The sequence below is a fragment of the Schistocerca nitens genome, chromosome 8 (assembly GCF_023898315.1).
Source record: "Schistocerca nitens isolate TAMUIC-IGC-003100 chromosome 8, iqSchNite1.1, whole genome shotgun sequence".
NCBI lineage: Eukaryota > Metazoa > Arthropoda > Insecta > Orthoptera > Acrididae > Schistocerca > Schistocerca nitens.
In genome coordinates this window covers 251,429,797-251,452,605 of record NC_064621.1, presented here as the reverse complement: position 1 = coordinate 251,452,605, position 22,809 = coordinate 251,429,797, and the positions used below count along the sequence as shown (strand labels likewise).

Below are 22,809 nucleotides of genomic sequence, written 5' to 3'. Positions count from 1 at the left end.
TTACTCATAAATCTTTAATTTGGACAACCTTAGGTTTGTTGACATGCATAGATGCAGCATTTCGTCATTCGGGGCTAAGCACACAACATTATGGATCCAACAATAACGTTCACAGTACTTCTCGCCCTCCATCTTGCATTCAGTGCTGGTCGTCACTGCCTCGGTTTTCTTCTGGCAGTGTAGTCGTGCGTTAAAAGTGACGCACAGAAGTAAGGCTAGATCTACTGAGGAAGACGTGAAAAACTTGCAGTTGAAAAATTACTGTGATGTGGTTACTGCCAACACAGCCTCGTCGTACCGTTCCGCACTTCCATTGCATACAGTGAACCGATAGAAGAGGTAAGCATCGGCCAACTGCTCAGCAGTAAAGATAGTGGCGAGTCAGATTGTCGGTGACCAGGTCCGGTATTTCTGTGAAATACTGAATGCAGTAAGGGGAGAATGTAATAAGGAATTTTTCCGTATTGCGTCTCTCAACCGACTTGTTTTGCTAGAGACAAAAGACACGCTCCGCGTTGGAGAGAGACAGGGCTAGAAACGGCCTCGAGATTTTTCAAGTAAGCTGTCTAAAAACAATCTGAATTAAATTAAGAAAACCACAGAAAATTCAAATAAGGTATTCGGGATAAGAATTTGAAACCATGTAATTGATAATAACTGTTTCGAGAATTTGTTGTTGTTGTGGTCTTCAGTCCTGAGACTGGTTTGATGCAGCTCTCCACGCTACTCTATCCTGTGCAAGCTTCTTCATCTCCCAGTACGTACTGCAGCCTACATCCCTCTGAATCTGCTTAGTGTATTCATCTCTTGGTCTCCCTCTGCGACTTTTACCCTCCACGCTGCCCTCCAATACTAAATTGGTGATCCCTTGATGCTTCAGAATATGTCCTACCAACCGATCCCTTCTTCTAGTCAAGTTGTGCCACAAACTCCTCTTCTCCTCAGTCCCAGAATTTAAAGGTCGTTATCTGGTTTTAGAATTTCTTGTGACACCAAACGACTAGTTTTTGAGTAATTAGGTACTGAAACTGAAATAAATAGTAAAATGATCAGGCGATGAATCACGGGGTGATTTTCTTTATGAAAGCTCACAATTAGTGTCCATATTTTCTTCTAACACAAACATTCTCTGAAATTGTTGCCTTAAGCAAAATACAGTTTCTACCTTTTTCGCTCGTTATCCATAAATGTTTCGGCCATGCCATACCGTGGTCACTGGTATTCAATTTACTTAAGAGCATATGTCGTTCATGCCGTTATCTGTCTTTCACTTTTTGAAATACCAGATGTACAGCTGATCACAGACAGTGACATGGAGAAAAATATATTCTGTTAGGTAAAATAAAGTGAAACCCACTTGTGATGGCACAACATTACCGAAACCTTCTCAGCAGCCACAGAAAGCGACATGAACCAAAACGTGTCCAAACAGAAGGCTTTCGCAAGGCTGCGGACCTCAAAATCGTCTGTTTCGAAATAGTCACAGTTACACATATTCGAGGTAACGAGTGATGTCTAACACAGTGGGTACTTAGGTGATCAGTTTTCTTCGATACGAGAGAAGCAATAGGACGAGAGGACAGTGTGCAATTATTTGGGGCAGACAAGTACTAGAATATAAGAAACAGTTTTTAAAGGGTGATATGTCCGTTAAAAATCAAAAGCTCGTTTTATTTCAACCATCTACTTTTTCACTGATTAGACTCTGTCCTCCATGTTTTCCTTTTTATGTACATAAAAGGAAAACATGGGGGACAGAGTCTAATCAGTGAAAAAGTAGATGGTTGAAATAAAACGAAAACAGAGGGAAAAAAAGAATTAGACAAGAACGACTTATTAAAACTTAAAACTCTACCGGAACAAGCCTTGAAGGCGCAATGGTACCGACCCGCCACCATGTCATCCTCAGCCCACAGGCGTCACAGTATGCAGATATGTAAGGGAATGTGGTCAGCGCACCGCTCTCCCCGCCGTGTGTCAGTTTACGAAACCGAAGCCGCTACTTCTCAATGAAGTAGCTCCTCAACTTGCCTCTCAACGGCTGAGAACTACTAATCCTATCCAGAAGAATTTTGAGTAGCCTGTTAACTGAGGAAGATGAGGTGCTCGTGCTAGAAAAAAATTGACTCATTCCTTCAAAGTCTCAAAGGGCACAAGCCAGTGGCTTCCGTAATCCATCATTCCTTATTTTCACGGTGTTGGGATGCGCCTTGCAATTTCCTTGCATAGAAATTACCGGGTTTCTTTGGAATAGTGTATCAGGCATATACGTGGGAGGGGCGGAGCACCGCGCGGCGTGAAATTACCTGCCAAGAAGCGTGAGCGCCAGCAGGAGCTACATGGCTGCCACCTTATCTCGCCCTGGCCAACTCCTCGTGACTCCACCTGGCGCTCAGACCAGCTCACGCGCGCCGCGAAACGAGACGGGCGTATCCGATAACCCGGCACCTGTAAACAAACGCTACCGATCGCTCAGCATTCGACTGTGGCGGTATTGCTGCGTAGCACATCTGTGTTTGTTACCCGGCTCCTTAACTGCATATCGAAATTTACACCCCAGAAATCGCTATTATACACAATACATATTGTTACGTACAATACATTATACACTACTAGCCATTAAAATTGCTACACCAAGAAGAAATGCAGATGATAAACGAGTATTCATTGGACAAGTTTATTATACTAGAACTGACATGTGATTACATTTTCACACAATTTGGGTACATAGATCCTGAGAAATCAGTACCCAGAACAACCACCTCTGGCCTTAGTAACGGTCTTGATATATCTGGGCATTGAGTCAAACAGAGCTTGGATGGCGAGTACAGGTACAGCTGCCCTTGCAGCTTCAACACGATACCACAGATCATCAAGAGTAGTGACCGGCGTATTGTGACGAGCCAGTTGCTCGGCCACCATTGACCAGAAGTTTTCAATTGGCGAGAGATCTGGAGAATGAGCTGGCCAGGGCTGCAGTCGAACATTTTCTGCATCCAGAAAGGCCGGTACAGAACATACAACATGCGTCGTGCATTATCCTGCTGAAATGTAGGGTTGCGCAGGGATCGAATGAAGGGTAGAGCCATGGGTCGCAACACATCTGAAATGTAACGTTCACTGTTCAAAGTTCCGTGAGTGCGAACAAGAGGTGACCGAGACGTGTAACCAATGGCACCCCGTACCACCACGCCGTTGATACTCCAGTATGACGATGACGAATACACGCTTCCAATGTGCGTTCACCGCGATGTCGCGAAACACGGATGCGACCATCATGATGCTGTAAACAGAACCTAGATTCATCCGAAAATATGACGTTTTGCCATTCGTGCACCCAGGTTCGTCGTTGAGTACACCATCGCAGGCGCTCCTGTCTGTGATGCAGCGTCAAGGGTACCCGCAGCCAAGGTCTCCGAGCTGATAGTCCATGCTGCTGCAAACGTCGTCGAACTGTTAGTGCAGTTGGTTGTTGTCTTGCAAACGTCCCCATCTGTTGACTCAGGGATCGAGACGTGGCTGCACGATCCGTTACAGCCATGCGGATAAGATGTCTGTCATCTCGACTGCTAGGGATACGAGGCCGTTGGGATCCAGCACGAAGTTCCGTATTACCCTCCTGATTCCCCCGATTCCATATTTTGCTAACAGTCATTGGATCTCGACTAACGCGAGCAGCAGTGTCCCGGTACGATAAATCGCAATCGCTAGAGGCTACAATCCGACCTTCATCAAAGTCGGAAACGTGATGGTACGCGTTTCTCCTCCTTGCACGTGGCATCACAACAATGTTTCACCAGGCAACGCCGGTCAACTGCTGTTTATGTATGAGAAATCGGTTGGAAACTTTCCTCATGTCAGCACGTTGTAGGTGTCGCCACCGGCGCCAACCTTGTGTGAATGCTCTGAAAAGCTAATCACTTGCATATCACAGCATCTTCTTCCTGTCGGTTAAATTTCGCGTCTGTAGCACGTCATCTTCGTGTTGTAGCAATTTTAATGGCCAGTAGTGTATACACTGTATATTGTATGAATAATATTATACGTATTTTTATATACACTATTAGCTGAGTACCTGGCGCTGCCCGGGTATGTATTTGTTCCAACCGTGTATTAGTCCGTCTCTTCCTTTCCCCTGTCTCTGTGCATCTCCTAGGCAACTATCACGTGTGTCAGATTGGGCTGAAATCTTCCTAGGGGTTTACGATGAGCTCTCACCCGTGGCTTTACCCTCATGCGCACGTTGTCACACACATTTAACTTACATTTAATGTATTTCACACTTATTCGTAAATATATTTGACCTGTATCTCTAGCACATTAGCACATTTTGCCTTGCGATTTAATTTTCAGGCACTTCAGTGTTAATGAGATCGTATCTCCCGAACTCTGTCTCGCGCAAAAATATAATTTTGCAGGTACATCCAATGTTGTTATATGTGCCTAATGTCTGCGAAATGTATTGTGAATAGACTTATTGGGAAGGAAGCAATAAACTGAAACGTCATGCATGACTCGGCAGTTTTCCACGCATATCAGTGTTTATGAGGTCGTATTTCCTGAAATGTGTATTGTACAATGATATAATTTTGCTAATACATTATCTGGTGTAAGTGGTATTAGCAGCAAAATGTATCGTGAACACAGTTAGTAGTAAAAATGTAATAAATTAAAACGTCCTGCTCCATTGGGCATCTTCACTGCGCGAACACCGAAAATGTAGTAAGCAATAACTCTTTTTCCTTTCATCATTTTGCTGCGGCCGTCAGCGAGAAAAAGTTTCGTAAAACTTTGAAATTATGTGTAAAATTTGTGCAAGTCTCTACGTCCTCTCATTCCCAAATATTGTGTGAATAAAGTAGGGTTGTTCAGGCGTGTTGGGTTACACTGCTTTTTCACCCACATCATGAATCCTTTAACAGCTAGGTGGTTCTTATCACTACAGCTATTCTTTCCACTCAGTAAGTCTACCAAGGTTGGCTGAAATCGCTCCAATGGTTTAGTGTGGAAGACACATACATACATACATACATACATACATACATTCAATTTAATAATACATATGGATGTATAGGTAGCAATAAGGAACAACAAAAATCGAAGACTTAGAACGAAGAGTTCGGATTAAAAAGGCGCATACTATTCTATCTGTACATCGAAGAAGCAGTTTGTGCAGTAGAGATTGGAAACATAACTAACAGTTTCCCGTAATAGCTTCCCAGCGGAACTTCTGCAGCATATTCCACATGTAGGCAAGGGATTGCAGTGGCATTCGTGTCTTTCCGACGTGCGTGCTATAATAGTGGAAACGTGAACTATGGTGATATTAATGCCAATTGCGTGCAAAAAGGACCAACGTGCCAGAATGACATTTTCACTCTGCAGCGGAGTGTACGTTGAAGTTTGGAAAGTAGGAGACGAGTTATTGGCAGAATTGAAGCAGTGAGGACGGGTCGTGTGTCGTGATTGGGTAGCTCAGATGGTAGAGCACTTGCTTGCGAAAAGCAAAGGTCCCGAGTTCGAGTCTCGGACCGGCACACAGTTTTAATCTGCCAGGAAGTTTTAGGACCAACGCGCTTAATTCTTTTGTTGGCTGCCGAAGGAGAAACACAGATAGACCTCCACCGGAGAATGAGGAATGTGTATGGAGCAGCATGAATGTCGAAAAACCACCGTTCCGTGCTCGTCACGATTCTACACAAGATGGCGCTCAGTCTGTGAGGCCAGCCTCATCCATTACGAACCACTACAATTGGGCGGTTGATGATGCAATTAGGACGGACAGCAAACCGGATGAGTGTTTGCCTGAAGCACCTGCTGCATGTTGAAGGCATAGTATTATTAGATGCGACGTGAGCCGATGCCACCACCGGGAACTGGAGTCGAAAGCTTCGTCGGTGGAATGACGTCGTCCGTCGTTCCCTCGTCGCAAGAACTTGAAGAGCCAGTAATCTGCTGGAAAGGTGATGCTCATCCTGTTCTATGATTACTGGGGCCCAATGCTTATTGATTTCAAGGAATCTGGTATTGCCGTTAGTATGGAATGGTACTGCGCTGCACTGGAGACATTTACGAGGCGCAATTAAGGCGAAACAACCGAAAAAGCTGCTGCAGGGATACTGCTGCTTCGCTCCCATACCGCAAATGTCGTAACTCAGAAATTACGCCGAGTCAAGCAGGAGGCACTCGTGTATCCATCCTATAGTCTTTATCCCATCCCATGCGATTATCACGCCTTCGGTCCCTTAAAACAGCCCTTGAAGGATCAGCGATTCTAGTCGGACGAGTCATGGACTTCTTCTCGCAGCAGGACACGGGGTTTTAGTAAACGGGTACTTTGAGACTGGTACGTCGGAGAGATGATTGCTCAACGATCACAGCGATTTTGCCTTATTGGCATACTTAATCTGCACTGTACGGCCTCCGAACGATAACTTTTTGATTGCTCCTTATATAAAGACTACTGAAAGAAGTCTTATTGAGACATAATACTATTATTTTAATGGTATTAACAGTAAAGAAAACTATGTGTGGGATCATCTGGCTGAGGAGCAGCAATATGGCGGTAGGGGATGAGGGAGGGAGATAGTGGACGAAAGACAAATAAAAGAAAGAAAATATAATCACATCCAGAGATGGCCCAGACGGTATCCCCGTAAGATTTTATGTTTACTATGCTACAAATATAACACTATTCTTATCCGTCATCTATCAGATTATTGGAAACGCGGAAAGCTCCACGAGACTGTAAGAAGGCCCAGGTCATAGCAATCTATAAAAAGGGTAGAAAATCGGATGCACATAATTACCGGCCAATTTCACTGACATCGATTTGTTGTAGAATCATGGAACATATTTTGCGTTCAGACATAATGACCTTTCTAGACTCTGAGAAGCTCATCTGCAGAAACCAGCACGGTTTTAGGAAACAGCGGTCATGCGAGATACAGCTGGCCCTCTTTGTGCATGATATACAACAGGCTCTAGATACCGGCTCCCAGGTGATGCCATATTTCTCGACCTTCGAAAGCTGTTCGACTCAGTTCCGCGCTGTCGCTTGCTACAAAAAGTGCTCGCTTACGGTCTATCCAATGACGTATGCGGTTGGATAGAAAGTTTTCTAACAGACAGGGATCAGCATGTCGTCCTGAACGGGGTAACTTCAACAGAAACAAGAATAACTTCAGTTTTGCCCCAGGGCGGCGTGATGGGTCCTCTGTTTTTCACGATTTACATGAACGATCTGGTTGATAGTATTGACAGAGGCCTTAGAGCTTAGACTGTTTGCCGATGATGCTGTAGTCTACAGGAAAGTAGTATTACACGAAAGTTGTGAACAAATCAATGAGGATTTGCAGAAAATAAATGCGTGGTGTAGTGACTGGCAGTTGTCTATCAATATAAGTAAGTGTAATCTACTGCTTATAACAAGGCCAAAATCCCCATTCATGTAAGAGTACAAAATAAATGATCAGTCTTTGGAAGCGGTAATATCATTCAAGAATCTGGGTGTGACTATTCGAAATGATCTCAAACGGAATGATCAGATTACACAAGTAACGGGTAAGGCGAACTATAGATTGCGGTTTATTGGTAGAATCCTGAAGCGATGCAGTCCTTCAACAAAAGAAATAGCTTACAATACGTTAGTTCGTCCAGTCTTATTGTTCGTCTGTATGGGACCCTTACCATTTGGATCTGATTCAAGAGATTGAGGAGGTCCAAAGAAGAGCGGCAAGATTCGTGACTGGTACATTTAGGCATCGCGAGAGCATTACAAATCTCATAGAAAGTTTGAAGTGGGGCACACTTGCAGATAGATGACGCGCCAAACGGATGGGTCTGCTCACTAAATTCCGAAATCCAATCTTCAAATGGTTCAAATGGCTCTGAGCACTATGGGACTCAACTTCTGAGGTCATTAGTCCCCTAGAACTTAGAACTAGTTAAACCTAACTAACCTAAGGACATCAGACACATCCATGCCAGAGGCAGGATTCGAACCTGCGACCGTAGCGGTCTCGCGGTTCCAGACTGCAGCGCCTAGAACCACACGGCCACTTCGGCCGGCTAAATCCAATCTTCGCCGAGGATCTAGATCATATATTATAACCACCAACTTTCAAATCGCGTAATGGTCATCATTCAAAGATAAGGGAAATAAGAGCTCGTACTAAGGCGTTCAGACAGTCGTTTTTCCCTCGCGCGATCCGCGAGTGGAACAGAGGGGGGGGGGGGGGGAATATGATTTTGTCTCAAAGTTCCCTCAGAAAAGTAGCTAACTTACGTAATTATTTTTTTGTTACTCTGTAGGTGCGTGTCTTCATCTCAGAAATTCGCGCGCCACAGTATCGTACCGCGTCGCTAGGAGAGCCAAAACAAAGTGTAGCAGCCCGCTGACAAAGTGCGGATAGGCTGCACCCTCCCCCCCCCCTCCCGCCCACCACCTAACCTAACCTAACCTAACCTAACCTAACCTATCCTAACCTATCCTACTCTCTCTTTCTTTCTATCAAGCAGAGTGCTACGGTGCCATAGCTCGGGGATTTCAATTTATCTCCCTGTGCCTGCGAATAAACAAAAAAAAGCAATTAATTACGTAACCTTCTATTTACGAGGTAATAATTGACACTTAATCACTACGCGTAGTGCTTGTAGTTCTGCCTCCAGCGAACATAGTACGACCGGGCCACGGAATGTGGTTGCACGCGGCACCGGTTACTGCTGCGAGGCGACGTCATCAGGAGCAGTGCAGCTTTCGCCAGCGGGTCTGCGAACCGCAGACTGCCGCAGACGCGGCCGCCATCGACCGCAGCGGTGCAGGCGCGGGCGGCGGCCGTGCGCCGCGCGTCAGATGGAATTAGCCGTGGCGGGGCGCACTTTCTCCGACAGAGATTTCCCCCGCCGCTTATTCCGGCATCTGAATCCCGGCTAGCTGTTTCATCTCGCCGAGATCCGCCAGTGCGACTGTTTTGCTCGCGAAACACGCGCCTGTGAATACACCCTTCCCTGTACGTGCAATGTCGGCGCAGCGAGGCGATCAGCATTTTATGCTGGCGCTTCTTTGTGGGTGAGGAATGTTGGTGTTAGAAATGAGCATTAACCGCTTTTCCTTTCAGTATAAATGGGGTGTAACGGATAGAAGTACAGGTATTTCTATTTTTGTCTGAGAACGGTACACTGAACACCATTACGTCAGTATTTACTGCATCTGCACACTAGTAAAATGGTTCAAATGGCTCTGAGCCCTATGGGACTTAACTTCTGAGGTCATCAGTCCCCTAGAACTTAGAACTACTTAAACTAACCTAAGGACGTCACACACATCCATGCCCGAGGCAGGATTCGAACCTGCGACCGTAGCGGTCGCGCGGTTCCAGACTGTAGCGCCTAGAACCGTGAACACTAGTAATTGATGCAATTAGGAGCCCAAGTACATCAGGCAAGGGCAAGGTAGTAATACGTGTTACCCCTTGGCATCAGGTCAGGTGTCGACATTTGGACACAAAGACGCAAAACGGTTAGTCTATAATGCCAGGCCTCGTTCACTTCGTGGCCCTTGTACAGTCACGCAGAAAACATCAAGTCGTAAAGTTTGTTTCGTGGTTGTGGAAAGACTCTTTGACGCATATGAAAAACAGCAAACACGTTAACATGTATTCGTATTAAAATATCGCATAATAAATATCTGCACTTATACGGATTACACCCTGTGTAGCGAACTCTGCGGGATTTCCAGCAGTAGGAGTTACAAGCAGCCAAAGGAATTCCTCTTTTACTTGTGCCTCTGTCCTCAGTCAGCGCATTGTGGGCATGGTTATTACCTAATAGGGCATGGTTAATTTAAGTGCTGACCGGAAGTCCTTTTTTTCTGTCACCCAATGGGATTGAATGTATTTGCGCAGCCATGTCTATGTAGTCCTATTTATGTGAAGATGGGCAAAGGTTTTCAATATGTATGTGTGTTACGAAACTGAGGCCGGACTTCGGTACCAGCCCGGTAATCAACTAGTGGGATGTGGGAAACCCCCTGATAACCCACATTCAGGCTGGCCGGAAAATCGACCTCTCGTCGTTAATGTGCCAGGCGAATTCGATCCGGGGCCGGCGCACCTTCAGGTCCCGGAAGCGGCACTTTAACATGCGCTAGTCGGGCTATTAATAGAATGAATTCTGCGAGATCATAAAATGATTTAGCTTTTTCACAAAGTCGAAATCGTATGCGTGCTGAATGACCTACTGATCCAGTCAAGTGTTAGTCTTCAGAATAACGCTTCTATCGTCTCAGGTTTGTATGATAACCTTTATTCAATGTCAACATGAGTACAAAATCTCAGTCATCTTCATGGCACTATTTTGGATCTGGCTCGTATGACTCATTTTTGCTGGTCCTCACAGATAATGGTGAAATACGGATCTACCATCCCTTTCCCTTACTCAGTGTTCGTATCCACGTCGTGTGGATTTTTATGACGTGTAGTTCACAGTCGAGTCTGTGATTTCTTGGATGACTGCAGGAAGAAACAGAGTAAAACGATACTTAGAAGAGAAAGAGGACACACACAGGAATATTATCGACAGGATGATATCCGTTTGCGTGATATATTGTAGCCATTCGGATGATACCAGAGCGATTGTCGAATTTAATGGTACCGTGTGATAAACGGATTATCACCTGCCGTCACATCACGAAACATTGCGGAGATGTTTAGTATTCAACCAGTGACGTCAGCGCAAAATATGCTAATCATAAACTGCACATAATCGTACCTAGGATATCATATGTTGATGATGAAATTGTCCTCTCACGCCTGAGTTCAAACCAGCTATCCAGGTATCATCGGAAAGAATTCTGTTTTTCAAGCATGTCTCCATTGTACTAGCGGTAGATTTACGATGTTGACAAGAAAGGCGGTACAATTTTTAATACCTTAGAAAGGATCTGACACGACGTTTAATACCAACTAGGTAAGAGGTTGCTACAGACAACATGATAACCAACATTTACTGCTGCACTCTTGCTTACCGACCTTGCGACTGACACAGTGAGGATTAGAAATATTTTGTGAACAGAAGTAAAGGGAAAAAGGAAGAAGTTAGTGCCAAATGCCACAATTCTCAGGAGCTGCTGCTATTTTATGGTACTGTTTGCGTAAGAACCTAAAAATTGTGTAGCGAGATCGAAGCACGAACTGTTCCCCTTTACGACCCAAAAAACACCTGTTGTCTGACTACACCTTGTCTACAGATCACTGGAATCAGCCAAAAGCTTAAATACTATGGGTATCTACCTAGAGATCGACTTATAACGCAGTACTAATGGAGCCAAATTCCAGACTGAGAGTGATTGTAAGAATCATAAAGAAATTTAACTGAATATTTGTTTCGTAAATAAAACTGTCTTTTCCTGCTGCTAGTTACTTTATTTATCCCATACGCGTTTCGCCTTCTCCTGTTCTAAGGCATCATCAGTGGGTTCTATAACGATACAGTTCTGTTAGTTATAGATTATCAAACAGTTCACTTCGCGATTTAAAAAAAAAAGAAAAAAACAAAGTAATTACTTACAATTTGCTGATCTGCGTTTCCTCACATCTGGTCTGAAGGTTAACTGAACTAACAATACCTTCCATCAAGCGATCCTTTAGTATTGTATTATTTTTTTTTTACTAGCAAGAAGCATCAAGTTGGAATAATACAGACGTCTGTGAGGAGCATTGTGCGATAAATCACTGCTTTACTGCGGCAGGGCTACTTCAATGGCATACCCGATAAAATAAACTTCACGAGAACTGTGTCTGACGTCACCTGAAGGTATCCTCACAGATTCTTTACTTTTTGAGTTGGCATTAAAATTCCACCTTTTCAGGGGCAGTCAGCCCCCAGGATGCTGTTTTTCAGCCTCTGATTAATAAAAAAAATCAAAGACATGAAATAAATCGAGAGAAGACAAGAAAATTCTGATGGATGACTTGATTTTGTTCATGAGACCTATTCCCTGCAGCAATGGATATGACGGTGATGTGAGCTCCTACTAATAATTAAGAGCGAAGGCATTTTGGTGCGAATGAAGGCTTGGAGAGGATTCTGTGTCAAACAGGACGTGAAGCGTGTGGATGGGGAAGAACTCGTGGTTGGGAAAGAGTTAGCAGGAACCATCAGATATGGAAAATGTAATGTAGGAGGGATGACAGTAAGGTCTTGGAGCTGGAGACTATTAAAATTAGAGCAGAAAAGTGTGCGGAGGCTATGGAGAAGTAAGAAAGGAAGACTAGTTGTTACTCGGGCAGCAGTAGTACATGATAGTCAAGAATGCGGAATGTAATGGGCCAATGGGACTTCTTCTGCAATAGAGATGCAGAGCAGGGCGAGGTGTGCCGCTATTAGGGGACGGGGAATGTCTTAATGAACTGGTAGACATTAAAGATGGGAGACTGTAGGGAAAGCGAAGTGGAGAGCTTACTGTACAACGATCTGAACGAATTGCTGCAATTTTAAGAGCGACTAAGGTATGGGAAACCTGGATCAGAGACGCACTGGCTAAAAGAGTAGCCCCAGAAATGTATTGCTCATTATTTCGGATACATATACCGATGTGGACCGCTACAGGAGAAAGTAGGCCATAATCGCCTCGTTTTCTACTTTCAAAGTTTCACATCCCGGTCTTACACGGACACACGAATTAGAATTCCCTGCTGGTGACTTCAGCCGACGCTGAACCGACGGCTCGATAGGAGTAGCGACTCATACGTTTCCGCAAACACCTCCGCCTCAGCCCCGGCGAGATGTCAGTGGCCGCGCGGACCAGCCAGCAGCCTCCGAGCAGCCGTCGAGAACTGGTCCAGCAACCTTGACCGTGAGGCCTGGCCGCAGCCTCCAGCAGTTCCACCGCTTTCTCCAGCAGCTGGCCGCTTTCTCCGCTCCAGTCGACGAACCGACCCGTAGCTCGCAAGCAAGCTGCGAAACGCACAATGTTCTGCAAACGATGAGACAATGTTTTTGCAGCTGAATGTTGTCGCATGTTACGACGCACTTAACACTGAACACAATCTGTAAATAGGGTATTGTCTTTACATAACCGTGGTCTTTTGATTGGATGTTTACCAAGCAATGGCACTTAATGACGGCCAGTCCTCCGTATAGGACACCATAATTGTTTCATTTTAATTCTGCTACCAGAGATACTTTCTGTCGTCGCAATCGTCATATACCATAAGGAACGTCTTGTCCATCAGCTGATTTTAAATCATGAATCATAATTCCGCTGGTCGCCTTTTTTTGGTTTTCAACTCTGGACGTAGTTTTCAGTAAGGAGTTATTCGCGACACTTATTTTCGACGTGTCGATCGCTGTTTTATTATCTTCTGATTAAGGGTGTCAGGCACTGCCTTCCATCAACATACAAGTTAAAAATACAAAAGTAAACCACGGATGGATCGTAGTCCTGTGAAATCAGGATTAATAACCAGCTGCCGCTTGCGTTTGTAATTTTAACAGATCTGAAGATCTGTCACAGTGCTTGAAACCGATGCTCAAGATATAACAAAACACTAACAGTCAGACTGAAAGTAAGTTTATTCATATTTTAATTGTGTGTGAATTGTGTTCCTGAGGCGGAGGTAGGGAATTAGTTCAGCAATGGCAGTTGAAGGAAGCAAAACGAAAGCCAAAGTTTTAAATTTCATGTTCAAGAAACTGTTCACATACCAGAACCATACCGTCATTTGACCACCGGTCATACGCCGTACGGACGACACAGAAATAAGCATACCCGGCGTAGAGAAACAACTGAAAGATTTCAAAACAAGTAAATCACCACGAAGATAAGAGGCGACAGGTTAGGGCTCATATGGAGGCGCACAGATAGTCATTTTTCCATCGCTCTATTTGCAAGTTGAACAGTAGGGGAAATGACAAGTAGTGGTACTATCGTAGCTTGCGAAGTATCTGTGTAGATGTGGATGTAGATGTAGAGCAAGTTCGAGTGCAAAAAACAGTCTAAAAATTAATATACGAGCTATCCACCTTACTCTGCACAGATTCCGAAACAGACTGGTTCACTTCCCTGTGTGTTACGGCCATTACGAGGAGCGTTGACTGCTTCACTCTTTGTTTAGGTTAAACTCAAGACAAAGCTCTTGACATTTCTGCTGCAATGAAAACTTCAGCTGTGCTCAGGACTGCGGAGTGCGGATATAGATTACGTTGGAAGTTAGAAACAAAAGTGGTAGAACACAAGCTGGTACAACCGTTTTTTGGCAGATTCGCAGTTCTCTGAAAGCTATCGAATGCGACGTGTAGTGTTCAGTTATTCAATTTCTTTGCAAATTAAGGAGCTTTCAACCGATGTCTAGGCGCTTCAGTCTGGAACCGCGTGACCACGACGGTCGCAGGTTCGAATCCTGCTCGGGCATGGATGTGTGTGATGTCCTTAGGTTAGTTAGGTTTAAGTAGTTCTAAGTTCTAGGGGACTGATGACGACAGATGTTAAGTCTCATAGTGCTCAGAGACATTTGAACCATTTTTTTTTTCAACCGATGAATGTATTTTTATTGCTGAACATGTGTTTCGACAAGGCAACAAATACACAGGTTAGTGGAGGAGGCATGTGCTGAAAAAATTCCCGGAAACAGACGTAGCTCATCGTTATAAGGTGTGTCGACTTACGGAGAAATTTCTAGAGACAGGCTCAGTATTAGATTCCGAACTAACTGGAAGACCAATTAAACTAAACCAACAGAAGTTGTAGGAAATTTCTGACTCTATGCTGCAGATCCTGGTAAAATCATTGCCCTAATTGGCACAAGAAAAGGATATCGGTCTTCTCACCGCACATAAGGCGCTTAGACAAACACTGAAACTGCTCCCATATAGCGTGACAACAGCGCACGAATTGAAAGACGCAGATCGTCGTAAGTGAAACCATTGCTGCAAATGGTTTACATCTCTTTTTAAGAGTAATGCCGCTGTTCTACTTGACGTCACCTTGTGTACAGACGAGGACTAGTTCCATAGCTCTGATCATGTCAGCGCGCGCGCGCACACACACACACACACACACACACGATTATAGCCAACAGAGAATCCTTCTACTGCGCTTGAAACGCGATCGAATGACCAGAAAATTGGAGTGCGGGTAGCAGTATATAGCACATTACTGAGCCATTACCTTTGGTGAAACCGTAAACAGTAAACGTTATTATTTAATCATCCACGATTTCATTGTCCAGGTAGAGGAAGACTGATAGTTTCAACAAAATGTCGCTACTGCGGACACAGCAAACAGCACAGCTTTTTGGGAGAACGTATAATCTCAATAAATCTGTGGTCCCCCTCGCACTCCGGACGTGACTCAACCAGACTTTCTTCTTTGGAGTGCAGCAAAATCTGTAGTACATCTCAGTCTCCCACGTGCGCTGTGTGACTTAAAACCTGAAATAGCCGCGTACCTGGGAAGATTATCATAATCTGTTCTGCAGTACTTGTTTTCCAACAAAATTAAGCGGGGTCAGGCATGTATAGCCGTTCGTGAACGTCATTTCCAACATGTGTTTCCGAACACCCTGTATAAACAGTCACATCGGGGAAGAGACTTCACACCGTCACAGCATAGTCATTTCGTACGACACAGAATACTGAATTGGAGACGTTGCCTATGAAAGAAATTTAATATTCGCGGAAGTTCTTTTCCTTCACCTCAGATAATAGCGTTTTCATCTGCTTTCATTCTTGTTATAGGTAATCACTCAAGAAGAGGCATCCGGGTATAGGGGATTCACTCATTCAACGAGCTGCAGAGGTGGAGAAACCTGGTTACTGGTAAGTGTTACTGTCTGTTGCATATGTAATAGAAACATACTTTTTACCTGTAGCGATATGTGGACTCGTAAGTCTACAGGGTATTTAAACCGACAAACTCTGGGAGGTTGTAGGTGACATCAATACAAATATATTTCCCCAATGTCATTTTTTCGAGGAGTATTTAAACGAGAGAGGAAGATTTCTCTGGCGGCAACATAATCAAACCAACAAACACTTTTCCATTTTCTTATGACCAAGAGACAACACATTAAGACTACCTAATTTCAATTACAGTAAATTTTCAAAACTGCCTACACTGACACGTAAACAAAGGTTACACTGTCGGATCATGTTCTGTCTGACACAGGCAAAAACCCCAGGAGTATCCTGAATTGTTCCTGCTGCTGCTACTATCCGGACAACCAGATCCTCTTCTGATGTGACAGGAGTTGCGTAAACAAGGTTGCGCATATCTCCCCACACAAAAAAGTCCAGAGCGGACATATCTGGGGATCGAGCAGGCCATGGTACAAGACCACCTCTGGCAATCCAATGTTCTGGGAACCGTCGGTCCAGGAATCGACGCACACGACGATTGAAATGTGCCGGTGCCCTGTCATGTTGGAACCACATGTGTTGTCTTGTAGGGAGCGGAACGTCTTCTAGCAATTCTGGCGAGAAAATTGTAATAGTGCCTGCCATTTAATGACCTAGGTAGCAGATAAGGCCCAATTAAACAGTCCCCAACAACACCGAGCCACACATTAACGAAGAACCGCACTAGATGAGAGCTAGTAAATGTGGCATGTGGGTTATCCTCACTCCAAACATGCGAATTGCGCATTTTGAAGGCTCCATCACGCCCGAACGTTGCTTCATCGGTAAACAATACAGATGATGGATATGTACGATGCTTTTCACACTGTTCCAGGTACCACTGCGAAAACTTTGCTCTGGGTGGATAATCAACTGGTTCCAGGTTGTGGACACGCTGTATGTGAAATCGACGTAACAACTGCTCTCGAAGGACTATTCTTATATTTGTCTGTTTCGTCCCCATGTTACGTGCAATTGCACGAGTGCTGATTGAAGGATCCCGCTCCACATGCTGCACGACAGCTTCCTCAAATTGCAGCGTTCTCACCGTGCGACGGAATGCCTGTCCAGGTAATCTGCTAAATGGCCCGGTCTCAGGCAGACGTTGGTAGACAGCAGCAAAGGTCGTATGATGCGGGATACGACGATTAGGATATTGTTGTTGATAAACCCGCTGTGCAGCTCGTCCGTTGTGGTGCGCTGCGTAGTACGCACCAACCATATGACTGTACTCACTTCAGGTGTATGGCTCCATTAGCAAACAGAGACAATGCACTAGTACACTGGTGAACAGAAGTTGCCTACAACTGAAGAGCGTAATACGGCCTTCACCGGTTTAAATAATCCTCATAGGAAAAAATGACATTAGGGAAAAATATTTGTTTTGATGTCCCATACAACCTCCCAGAGTTTGTTGGTTTAAATACTTTTCACCCTGTATATGTTCAGTCGAGAGCAGCTTTATGACACCGCCGGCCGGAGTGGCCGAGCGGTTCTAGGCGCTACAGTTCGGAACCGCGCGACCGCTACGTTCGCAGGTTCGAATCCTGCCTCGGGCATGGATATATGTGATGTCCTTAGGTTAGTTAGGTTTAAGTAGTTCTAAGTTCTAGGGGAGTGATGACCTCAGAAGTTAAGTCCCATAGTGCTCAGAGCCATTTGAACCATTTGAACCTTTATGATACCATCACAGATAGATTAATATTTTGATGGCGGTGTGTTTACAAATATCTAAGTTTTTTCGTGACAAGACCTACACCTGGACCCCGACTTGCCGCTACTGCCATCTGTTGCAAAACAGCGGAGGCAAAGTTATAGATTTAGTAAATACCATTCTTGTTCCATCCTTTTAAAAATAAATGTGTGCCAAAAAAATAGTTTTTAGTTCTGTAGTTACTTAGGCCAAATGTTGGTGCTGGAAACGGAGAAAGGGGGTGAGGGCAGGATACAAGATAATATCGGTACTCAGGGGTAGCCGTCTCAGAAAGGTTGGGAGTCACCGGTCTAGAGGCCAGGGGATGCTCTCTGTTTTGCGTGTGTGCCCTCGCGGTGATTCTCTTTGGCGCGGGCGTTTAGCAGCGCCGCCTCAGAGTCGAGCACGAGCACGATTTGCGCGCGTGGCCGCCCACGTGGCAGGTGGACGCGCTGTACAAAGCGGCCGTGCTGTGGGTGCACCACGGCCCGTGGACACGGCCGCTAATTACGAGTATTTCGCTGAGGAGGGCGCTCCCCGCCCCTCACACATACATGCACACACACAGTGCGGGACATCAAACGGCTTGCCGCCCGCCGCAGTGCGCTGCAACGCGAACCAGCAGCGCGCCCTGTGTTTGGCCGGCGACAGACCCCGTCTCCGCTACCAGACTGCTGATAGCGATGCGCAGCGGTTCTGTCTGACGCAGCAGAGTTCGCCAACAGGTGTGACAAGTAATTTTAGTACACGAGAAAGGAATAGGAAAGAAGCCGAGTGTAGTGTTACCAGACATACGTCCACCACATACGTGATGTAACTTGTATTATGTAGACATGCACAGTGAGGCCAACTCCACAGGCAACATCCAACTGGGAGTTCCTAACAAACTATCATAGTCCCACTGTCGTTCCTAATCTGCAGGATGAATTTGCTGAATGTGGAAAATTCTTTGAGAAGATAAGGAGCCCAAAAGATTGCGTCTTAAAACGTTTAAACTTTGGCAGCGATGTTGGTCTGTTTGCCCAGGTGATGATAACTACCCTTAGATTTATGTCGCTTTAGTCAATAAAAACAATAAAACTGTTCCTGATGTAACTGAGATTGAAATGTTGCTAGACTGGATGTAGGTGCCGCGATTTAAATAACGTTCCCCAGCTAAAAACTGCCAAAGATCGATGTAACGTTTATTATTCTTCATCACACATACTGAGTAAAAACTGGTGATTCAACCAGATGACATCGTTACGCGAAATGAACTTAACACGAGCCGCCAAAATACTGGTTGGAAGACGAGTTATATAACAAAAATGGCTCTGAGCACTATGAGTAACTCCTAAGGTGATCAGTCCCCTAGAATTTACAACTACTTGAACCTAACTAACCTAAGGACATCACACACATCCATGCCCGAGGCAGGATTCGAACCTGCGACCGTAGCGGACGCGCGGTTCTAGACTGTAACGTCTAGAACCGCTCGGCCACCCAGCCGGCAGTTATATAACAAAAAAAGGAAGAAAAACAGCAAATTTTCACTGCTTAAATTGTTCCAAGTCACTTCAATACTATCACAAGAAAATTAAAGAGTAATAAACATGCGATGTTATGAACTTAATTGCTGATCGGCGTTCAAATCAATAGAGTCCCACTAGCTAACTGAGTTAAAGTTAGACACATTGCAGATAACGCCAAGTGCACTCCAGCTTAACCTACGATAAATACAAGTTCCACTGAACTGCTGGGGGAATAAAATCAGAGTACTGACTGTTATAGATTTTTCTAACTCCCACTGAACTATCGCAGAATATGTACAAATATTCAGACCGTTGTCTCCAGTGGCGGCCAGTTATCATGTGCCAATGTGCACACGATAAAAATAGCTCTAAAATTGTGCTATTTCTCTACGAATGCCAGCCACAAATCACAGTAATATTATGGCATTTCCCTTAGAAAGCGATCCAGAAAACGCCCTAAAACGTCACCATTTCTCTTCGAATGCCTGCTAGTATGCAAATAAAATGGCCGAAAACATTTTTTTTTTTTTTAAGCGCTCTCTCCGAGATAACTCGAAAGCAGTGTCAGGTGCTGAAATCATGGTTAGCCCCACTACGATCAACTCGGAGAAGGGACGCAGATGTCTGTTTCAACTTCGCGTGCTCCAATCCGATGTCATCTCTTTCGGCACTACGGGTGCTACGTTGCTCAGAATACTACCTCGGCCTTTTCCTTTGAAACTCTGTGTAACGTACTGTGCAAGGGTATTAAGGAACAGCTGCCGTAATCCTAAGTCGGTGAGTGTGGTTAAGCCTAAACTCACCAGCTCGGGTTTGATTTCCACTGAGTCCACAAGCTTTTTCATTTAATTTTAGTCCTTGTGATATTAAATAATCGATTATAAAATTTAAATATACTTCAGCACTTCAATTTATTCAAACAAAATTAAGACATTCAATTTACTTGCAACCCTTATAAGTCTACGCTGCATTGTAATGCACACGTAAAATTTTGCACAGTCCCCAACTCTTCCTCTCGGAAGAACTTCGAAGTTCCAAAAGCGAACTGGTCTACCATTACTCAAACCGACGTAGTCTTACCTCTGCATCTTCATCCATAATATTGAGAGAGAGGCAATGTGGCAGCCGGCTAACTGAAGTTTGACGCCTCTTTACCCGAAAATCCGTAGCATCTATGTCAGTTAACGACTTAGACCGGCCACCAGCCTTATTTTACAATTATTTATATCATAATGCAGTTTTAAATTTGGATGCACCATTCACCTTTTGGTGCCTGTGGCCGGGCGGACATGGATTCACATTCTGGAAGCTGGGGTGCACAAGAAATACAGGCCCCGCAACCTAATTGTGACGTCACACTAGTCACCTTGTCCGCCATTTTTCGTGAACGTTTAGCTGTGTGCAGAATCCACGAGAAATCAATATGTCAGTGAAAAGCTACTCGCTGTCTTAACTTCGTCGTGTGCTATCGAGGGCTTGCGTGCTTTTAAACACTCAGTTAAGAATCACTACGTAGGCGCCGCGGCCTGTATTTATAGTGGGCGTCGTTGGCAGTACGCAGATTTGGCAGTTCCACAGCCATTCAGATCCACGACCACCAATCCCTCCAGCCACCTGACAGCGCATACAATTCAGCCGCGACACTAAACCAAAACAATCACTTACTTCAGCCCAGTTTACAGTGCGTCGTGTTACAGCATATGGCCTGAAAAGCGTTACAAGAGAAGGTATACCTACATCAATGGTATCGCGTTAACGTCAGTTAAGTCGACCGCTGTGGACGAGCGGTTCTAGGCGCTTCAGTCCGGAACCGCGCTGCTGCGGTCGCAGGTTCGAATCCTGCCTCTGGCATGGATGTGTGTGATGTCCTTAGGTTGGTTAGGTTTAAGTAGTTCTAAGTTCTAGGGGACTGATGGACTCAGGTCCCATAGTACTCAGGCCCATTTGAACCATTTGAACGTCAGTTACGCCAGCCAACAAGGCAAATGTATACTGAACCATCTGTGTTGTCACTTCTGTGTCGTTCCACTTTCGTTTACCTGCACGTTTCATTATCATCCTAACATCAGATTGACAAAAAGTGTAAACACTCGGCCATTCGTGCAAATGAACAAATGGATTTCTTAAATCACTTCCAGGATCTACCACAATAGTGCTTCTACTACACACCCTTCATTTCAGCCTTCTGCAAGTGAGTTCTCAGTCTGTAATGGCTTCGATATCGACGTTAAGCTTAAGTTTCATTCACAGGGTTGTGTCACGCGTTCTTTTCGCATTATGGATGGATTGCGGCAGTTCGTGCCTATCAGCGTATAAGATATTATTACTTTTAATTGTAGCACGCCTCCATAAAGATTACTCGCAGAGTGCTGCACGTGTCGTATACCGCTTACTTTGCGCTGAATGCTAGCGTTTAATTAACTTTTTATTGACGTATTTTATAGCGTATTTCAACATTCATTTCTACATTGGGAAAGCGAGTATTAGGATAATTTCTTGAGGTTTCCGTTAGTGTCAGAAAAATGGGCTCCAACGATCCTAACGTTAAGCTAAACAACGAATACTATGATACTGGGCTATGGGTTTTTGACTTTAATGACGCCATCGCATTTTACAGATCATTAGTTCACACGCTTGGTTACGTTCGCCTGTACTTCACAAAGAAATAAGGAATGATTCAATACATTTCTGCTTTGCATTTGCAGTTCAGCATTGTCTTCTGTATCAAGACACTAGAAACTAAAATACGTACTTTAGGTAAAATATCGACTTCTTGCTATGGTAAGGTTATTAACGTAAGTAGAAGAAAGAGTTCCTATGCTCACCTCGTGTGTTATCAGTAGCTGCGACATAATTCTGTCGCGTCTACCCCCCATCGATTTAACGAAACTTGATCTAAATATAGACGGAGCTCGATAAATGTCCCAAGAAACTACTGGTTCTAACAATGGAGACGCAAGTATAAAACTACAGGATTCACTGGGGGACGTTTCAGTCACCATGAGCTCATCTTCGCGGAAATTACCTTACGTAAGGCAGCATGTCTGCGTGGAGGATGGTCATCGCTGATGAAGTCATTCGTTCCGTTCTTCTATTGAATACGGCGAGTAGGAAAAGCGTTTAGCACGATTCGACGTGGTCGTTGTGGTGTCTGACCGTTCTTTACGGTTCACCGCAAATTTAGATTTGCATGTCATAAGCGATCAGTGCGAATGTGTGTGGGAGTTGCAAGTATGTTTTTTTTTTCTTTTTTTGTGTCGCTAGTAATCAAGAGTGAAGCGGATCGTTCTTGTCCTGCTGATCTGAGATTATTTTCTTCTGCCGACAATTTTGCGAACAATATCTATAATTTTTGTCGTCTTACATCAACGTCTATACTTTGCAAACCACTATGAAGTGCATGACAGAGGGTGCTTCAGGCAATAACAGTTATTAGGTCTTCTTCCCATTCCACTGAGAAGCATGGGTATCATCAACACAAAGGCTGGTTAGAATACTACGGTGTTTTGCTAGGCATGGTACTATTCGTATTTGAGGTTGTATGCTGATGCTTTCCTCCGACCTTCGAACTGACTCATCCATCCACCTATACGAGGACATACAGGTTAAGATTTGATTCCAAATCACGGCGATGATCGGCATTTCTCACATTCACGAAAATTACTAGTGGCGAAGTAAGAGATAGATGGAAATCCTAGCACTTACGAG

At 44.5% G+C, this 22,809-nt stretch overlaps 1 protein-coding gene across 1 annotated transcript in view; it reads left to right on the top strand.

Moving 5' to 3' along the window:
- The window catches only part of LOC126199508 (mucin-5AC), an 846,751-nt gene that overhangs the window by 146,040 nt on the left and 677,902 nt on the right, over window positions 1-22,809 (top strand). Inside the window, exon 3 of the mRNA XM_049936430.1 lies at window positions 15,739-15,819. The gene's annotated coding sequence lies outside the window, so the exon portion shown is untranslated. The remainder of the gene's footprint in view (window positions 1-15,738; window positions 15,820-22,809) is intronic.